At 46.9% G+C, this 7,282-nt stretch overlaps 1 protein-coding gene across 3 annotated transcripts in view; it reads left to right on the top strand.

The window, feature by feature from the left end:
- Positions 1 to 1,647: 1,647 nt before the first annotated feature.
- Positions 1,648 to 7,282, top strand: part of Ccdc30 (coiled-coil domain containing 30) — a 96,642-nt gene continuing 91,007 nt past the window's right edge. Inside the window, exon 1 of one of the 3 annotated variants that reach the window (XM_036179620.1) lies at positions 1,648 to 2,062. The gene's annotated coding sequence lies outside the window, so the exon portion shown is untranslated. Of the gene's footprint in view, positions 2,089 to 7,282 lie in introns of all 3 variants that reach the window. The other 2 variants (XM_036179619.1, XM_036179618.1) reach the window with 2 other exon arrangements.

Below are 7,282 nucleotides of genomic sequence, written 5' to 3'. Positions count from 1 at the left end.
AAAACGTATCATTAAAGATGTTTACTTTGGGGCTCTGGTTGCTAGCATTTGCTGCTCTTGACAAGGGCCCAAGATCGGTTCCCAGCACCCATAAGAGGTCTCATAACAGCTGTAACTCCTGGTCCAGATCTGGTGTCCTCTTGACCTTCTTGGGCTCTGGTGTGCATGTGATGCACAAACTCATCAAGGCAAAGACACATGCACATAAATACATCTTTAAAAACTTTTCCCGCCCGGAGCTGAGGACCGAGCCCAGGGCCTTGCACTTGCTAGGCAAGCGCTCTACCACTGAGCTAAATCCCCAACCCCATCTTGAAAAACTTTAAGGGCTGGCGTGATGGCTCAGTGGTTAAGAGCACCAACTGCTCTACCAGAGGACCTGGGTTCAACTCCCAGCACCCACATGGCAGCTCACTGTGGTGGTATTGTGTTCCCAACAATATTGTGCACCCTAATAAATTTATCCGGGGTCAGAGAACAGTCAGCCACTAGAACAGAGCCAGAAATGGTGGCTAGAAAATGGGTCAGAGCAAGCCATAGCAGAAGTTGGGCGGTGGTGGTGCATGCCTTTAATCCCAGCAATTGGGAGGCAGAGCTAGCTGGATCTCTGAGTTCAAGGCCACTTTAGAAACAGCCAGGCATGGTGACACATGCCTTTAATCCCAGAAAATTGATTTTATTAATAATCTTTAGGATTCCTGCTACAGCTCACAATGTAACTCTAAGATCTGACACCCTCACACAGACATACATGCATACACCAATGCACATAAAAAATAAAGATAAATAAATTGTTTGGGCGGTGGTGGTGCACGCCTTTAATCCCAGCACTCAGGAGGCAGAGGTGGGTGGATCTCTGTGAGTTCGAGGCCAGCCTGGGCTACAGAGTGAGTTCCAGGAAAGGTGCAAAGCTACACAGAGAAACCCTGCCTCGAAGAACCAAAAAACAAAAAACAAAAAAAAACCCAAAACAAAACAAAAACATCATGGTGTTTTATACATTCATGTTGTGGCATGCCCATCCACACATAAACATTATGCGCACGCACACAATTTTAATAAGCAATTAAAAAATTTTATTCTGCATTACATAAGCAAGAAGCCAAACAACTATCAGTGCTTAGGTTTTCTTAAGGGTTCCAGTCTTTGTGGTAATTCTGGTCAAGCCCAGTTTATGCATTTTTCACAATAACTAGCTAGGTCCAAGAGTGTCGAAATTGAGGCACTCTAGTGGTTAAGGCGAATCTGGTCCTAAATTCAGAATTGCTGGCATGCATATTATCCTGCCTTAATTTTTATTTTTTTTTAAGGCAAGGTTTCACTCTATAGCTCAGGCTACACTGGACTCTACTATGTAACACAAGCTGGCTCCAAACTCAATTCTACTTCACTCTATTTATGCAGGAATTAACAGGCGTTAACCCTCACGCCCAATTTTTGAAATCACAGAAAAATAAATACAAGGAGTATAGGAAACAGGACTAGAACCCTGTTATCAAGTAGTTATATAGACGCGGCACACTGTTGCTATGGTTACAGCTGCCACCAGAGCCAATGGCGTAGATCGTAGATCCTGGAGGCCAATGGTGTGCGTTGTAACAACAGGCACCACAGGAAAGACGGCCTCTAGTCCCCACAGCGTGCGCAGTCTCCATGGCTCCAGCCGGATGCAAGCTTGTGCGTCCCCTGCTGAGCGTGGTTGCCATGACAACACTGGTTGGCTGTAGCTGAGCGACCCCAGCAATTCTTTGAGCTCTTAGGGCAGTCCCCGGCGGCAGCCCTAAGTCCGCTTCAGGTCGAAGACGGACCTGCTGTTCCCCCGGGGTGCACATTCTGGATCTTTCCGGCTTCCCGGTTAGCTCCTTCGCACAGGCTGGCGGGCTTTGGTGTTTCGCCCTGGAAAGGTGTGCTTCTCTCCAGTTGACATCCGGGGGTGACTGTCCTGAAGGTCTCATAGTCACAAAGGCCCCGGAAACACTGCCGTCCCTGCTCGTGGGCTGAGGGAAAGGACCAGCTTCGTCACGCGCAGCCTTGCATCCGGATGCAACTCTGCAGGCCTTCGGTAACAGCAGCATCCGAGGTCATCAAGTCAGTTGCCTTCTGCCTTTCAGCCTTCAACTCCATCCACTTCTCTCACCATCTGAGCACCGGTTCCCTTATCCTGTTCATCCCACAGCCATCTCCACCCTTTTCTGTCCACGCTGTGCATTGTTGAATGTCCCTGTGTCTCCACCACTCTGTCATCTATTGACCACCTACTTCTGTTTCCCTACGGCAGGGCTTTGCATGACTGCACATTTCTCATTCTCCAGCCCTGCAGTCACTGAAGATTTTCCGTTTCTCTGCACTGTTGCAAGCTCTCTGTCTTGGGTGAACTTGAAATGGGAAAAGTAAACGTTGCAAATACATACATTAGACTGTTGCAAACCTATTGTGTTTTGAAAATGGAAAGTAACTAAATATCAGATTTGGACTTATTGTCAGACATACACACACATCCCATATTCGAAAGTTGTTCCTTGTTAAGTACTATGTTAGATATAAATTTGGGTAATGTGTTTATACTTGTAATAATGTCGTTCAAAAATGATTGCATAACAGAATTTTGACTTTTAGGCCAATGGACATCGAATACGCAGGGAAGGTGGGATTTGCTAGAGGGGGGATCCTTGAAATTGTTCATGTGTATTCTTTTTTGTTGTTGTTGTTTTAAGTTTCTAAATTAGAAAATAATTTTGGTGAAGAGAACCAAGCAAGAGCAACTTAAGATAGATATTTTTGGCAAAGAAGCAGGCCCAGTGCCCCCCCTAAAAGATGAATACAGAAGTTCTTAGTACAAAATGGGAATAATTTAGATCCAGTGAAATTTTCTTTTAGCCTGGAAAGTATGATTTAACTCATAACTTCATAATATGCATTGCTCATTGGCTCTTACTGGTTGGTTACTCTTTTGGTATTCAGGTTTAAATGTAGATCTATGTTTGAGGACCGATAAGTTTACATTTTAAACAGATACTTTGGGGGTTATAGCAACATTTTGATCTCTTAGACCAATTGAAGCAGGTCTGATTTACAAATGCTGAAAACTTCAGTTCTCTGTACTAAATTAGAAGTGGAAAAAGTTCTTCAGCTTTTCTAATTTTTCACACCAAATAAAAACTAAGTCGAATTCCTTGGGAAAACAACAGAGGCCATTAAGCTCTTTTACAAGATTCTTCCTCCTCCAGTATGTGTTGAACAAACAGTGTGACAGGGCTAAAGTACAGCTTTCCCCTCTTCTCCTGGAACAGTTCTAAACCAGGGAGTGGGGTGAAGCATTTGCAAGGCATGGAATCCCAGCTGGGTGTGTGCTACTGGCCCCTAGTCAGCAGAGGCCAGGGCTGCTGTGGTACATCTACTGCAGAGCACCTCTCATAACAAAGAATGGTCCCATGTGAATGGTGCCAGGGCCAAAAATACCATACTAATGTCACCAATGGTGGCTTTTTCCCCCTTTTTTCCTTCATTTTTCTTTGTTAAGAAATTCTCTACTCACTCCACATACTATCCACAGATCTCCTCTCCTCCCTCCTTCCACCCCCAGCCCTCTCTCCCAAGCCACCCCGCATCCCCACATCCCCCAAATCCAGGTCTCCCATGGGGAGTCAGCAGAGCCCAGCACACTGAGCCTAGGCAGGTCCAAGCCCCTGTGCAAGGTGTCACACCACAGGCACCAGGTTCCAGAAGCCTGCCCATGCACCAGGGACAGATCCTGATTCCCCTGCCTGGGTGCCCCCCAAACAGTTCAAGCCAAACAACCGTCTTCCATATCCAGAGGGCCTAGTCCAGTCCCATGGAGGCTCCACAGCCACCAGTCCACAGTTCATGGGCTTCCACTAGTGTGGCCGGTCATCTCTGCACATCCTCCCATCATGATCTCGACGTCCCTCGCCTGCAGTAATCTCTCCTCTCTCTCATCAGTTGGATTCCCGGAGCTCAGCCTGGTGCCTGGCCGTGGGTCTCTGTGTCTGCCTCCATCAGTGACTGGACAAAGGTTCTCTTAGTCCAGACAGGTGCTGGTAGGCTCTGTCTCAGGGAACCAATGGTGGCTTTTTATATCCTACCTCAGTCCAAGTTCACGTGTGCATTTTACATACCGATGGTGTACATTTTTCTTTATCTTTCTCTTAATTTGTGTTAAGCATTTCTCACATTGCTACAAAGTTTTCAACTTTTTAAACAGTGTATTTTGTTAGGAATTGAAACAACTATAAATCATATTCTTGGGTTTAAGGGTATGCATTTTCTATTATCTTTCTATAGAAGGAAGGACGGTTAGATTTTCAAGTCAAATGATTGGCTGTTCCAGGTGGTGGCCGTGGTATTTGTTCATTAGCAGTCACTTAAAGACCACATGATCCCAGACCAGTCGTTTACTCGGAGGGAGAAAGTGAGGCTCTGGTCCCTCTGTTGTGGTTAGGGTGCCTGCTGGGGGAAAATAAAGAACAGACCTATGCTGTTTGCCCTCTCTCCATTAAAAATCCATTATTACTGTCTGCTTACTGACACTTCCTTCAGCTACCTTGAAGAGAAGACTATACTAATTTACTTCGTTAAATGGGGGCAAGTTTAGGTACAATTTAAATATCAGAGAATTTATAATTCAAAGGAAAGTTTTTATTACCTCAAGATCTGCTGTATTAGAATTTTAAGATTTCTCAACCATGAAATCTGAGTTCACTTGGGGAGAAAATACTGTTCTGGAATGTCCTCACACCATCCCAGGCAGAGGGACCTGGATGTGCAGAGTCAAGGAACTAACCGTAAGCACCGAGGTGGGAGCAATGGCCAGGTGCCATGAAAGCCCAGTGCTGAAGAGGATCAGAAGATGACATGAGAGAGGCAGGCAGGAACCAGGCTGGGGAGAATCTCCGGTGCCAAGCCAAGGGGTTTGGACTCCTCCTGAGAGCCACACAAACATTAAGCAGCAAGTGATGTGCATTCAGAATGAGCCTGCTGGGGGCTGTACAGAGTGCAGACTGGATGGGTGCCAGCATGGCAGCAGCAGCTCGAGATGCCAAGGTTGCTGTGCTCTTCTGAGCACATCATGAGTGCCTATGCTAAGCCAGCAAGCATGGAGAAGATGAATCAGGAAGTGAGCAAAAGGCTAGCAGCTACAGATTCGGAGGCTTCGATGAAAAGAGGAATGGGGAGGAGTTGAGCATGACACCCAGGCTGTGTCCCTGTAGCATTGATGATTATGACTATGGACTACAGAAGACAGAGGGGGAAATGGATTATCCAAGCTGAGTTGTTCCATTGACAATTGGACATGCACGGGTCTGAGTCCACCCACTTTGTATTGCCCTTCCACCATGTCCTGTTTGTCAGAGCTTGCATCCTCCACCCATCCACGTTAGACCGAAGGGACCATATCTATACTCTTGCTTCCAGCCCATTTCCACCTACAACTCACTGCAGGAGAACTATACACGTGGAGGAGGGGCCAGTTCACTGAGTAATTAACCAAAGTTCTCAAAAGTTTGAACAGAGAGAAATGAGGCATTGACCTCTCCTGAAATGATGTGTAGGCTTGGGGCTTAGCCTTGCTGATGAGCAGCAGCAAAGAATGCCCTGCTGAGAGAAGAGGATTCACAGGAAAACCCAGACATCAGTGCATCAGGAAGCCAGGCGTGGCAGCTTTAATCTCAGCACAAAAGACAGAGGCAGGTAGAACTCTGTAAATTCAAGGCCAGCCTGGGCTACACAGGGAGTTCCATGGTAGTCAGGATCACATGCTGAGACGCGGTCCTAGGGAAAAAAAAAAAAAAAAAAAGGTAAGATTCTCAAGAGCCAGAAGGTAGAAGCAGGGATTAGAACTTGGGGTCGGCAGAGCTTGAGTCCCTGCTTTTCTGTTTCTGCCATCTAAGGAATTACTGGTGTGGATTACCACACCTGCTGGCTTTATAGCTTATCCCTTCAATAGCGTTCTTGAGGTAGAAAGGAACTAACCGGCTGTGAGTGACAGAAAGCACAGGCAATAATTGCTTGCGTGGGTGGGGAGTATAGCTCTGCAACAGAGTGCTTGCCTCCCATGTAGGAATCCTCGGGGAAAACAATTGATGTGAAAGAGAAGATGGGCCGTTAGATGGCTTAGCAGGTGTGATCTGAAGAACCCATAGAAAATCTGGGTGCCATGGCTTTTATAAAACGGCGGGAGAGAGGCCTTGGCGAGTGGGAGCCAAGGTGCCCTACAGCAGGACACGCCATGCAGACAGTGCTCACGAGGAGAGTTTTATTAGTGGTGAGGAGAGAGGGAAAGGGAGTATACAGCTGCCTCTGCCTCGTGGAATGAGAGGGAGAGAGAGAGAAGGTAAGAGGGAGGGAGGGGGAGATAGAGAAAGACAGGGAAAGAGTGTGGGCAAGGGGACTGAGAAGCCAGACGAGAAAGAAGGTGGGCGGGGCCCCATATTTAATAAAGGGACAGCGCACATGCGCAGAGAGACTAGTGGGCCAAGGTATTGCCTGTGTATTGGCCAGGTCTCCAAGGGGTGGGTCTGAATGCTAACAATGGCTTGCATCTATAATTCCAGCACTACTGTGGTAAGATGGGAAGTAGAGACAGAAGCCCACAGGCCAACTAGCCCAAAGTATGCAGAACAGTGAAAACAAGAGAGACCCTGCCTCAGCCCAGTGGAAAGAGATAACTGACTCCCTGAAATTGTCCTCTGATCACCTTACACATGTGTAGAATGCATGTGCCTCCACTCACACATATACACATGCAAATACATATATATTTTTAAATTGCCCATACTTTGTAGGCTGCGTTTTGGAACCGTAAGAACCATCTCTCCAGCCCCCAGGGTTCTTCTTTTGAGTTACTTTTTCTCCCTAGCATGTGGTTTCCATTTGATGGCATCAGAATGGCTACTCAGGTTTCAGCTCCAGTATTTGAATTCCAGCAAGATGAAATAGGAAGGAGGCCGTTAAAGAGCACTTCCTGGAAGCAGTGCACAGCATCTCCTTGTCTTAGGGTTTCTGTTGCTGTCAAGAGACACTGTAACCACAGCAACTCTTACAAAGGAAAATATTTGACTAGGCCTGGGTTACAGTTTCAGAGGTTTAGTCCATGATCATCATGGCAGGAAGCATGGTGCTGGAGAGGTAGCTGAGAGTTCTATATCTAGATCAGCAGGCAACAGGAAGAGAGTGACACTGGGCCGGCCTTAAGCATCTGAGACCCCAAAGCCCCCCCCCCCCCCGTGACGCACTTCCTCTGAGAAGGCCACACCTCCTAATC

Source organism: Onychomys torridus, chromosome 2, assembly GCF_903995425.1.
Source record: "Onychomys torridus chromosome 2, mOncTor1.1, whole genome shotgun sequence".
NCBI lineage: Eukaryota > Metazoa > Chordata > Mammalia > Rodentia > Cricetidae > Onychomys > Onychomys torridus.
This window is presented reverse-complemented; position numbering and strand designations above follow the sequence as displayed.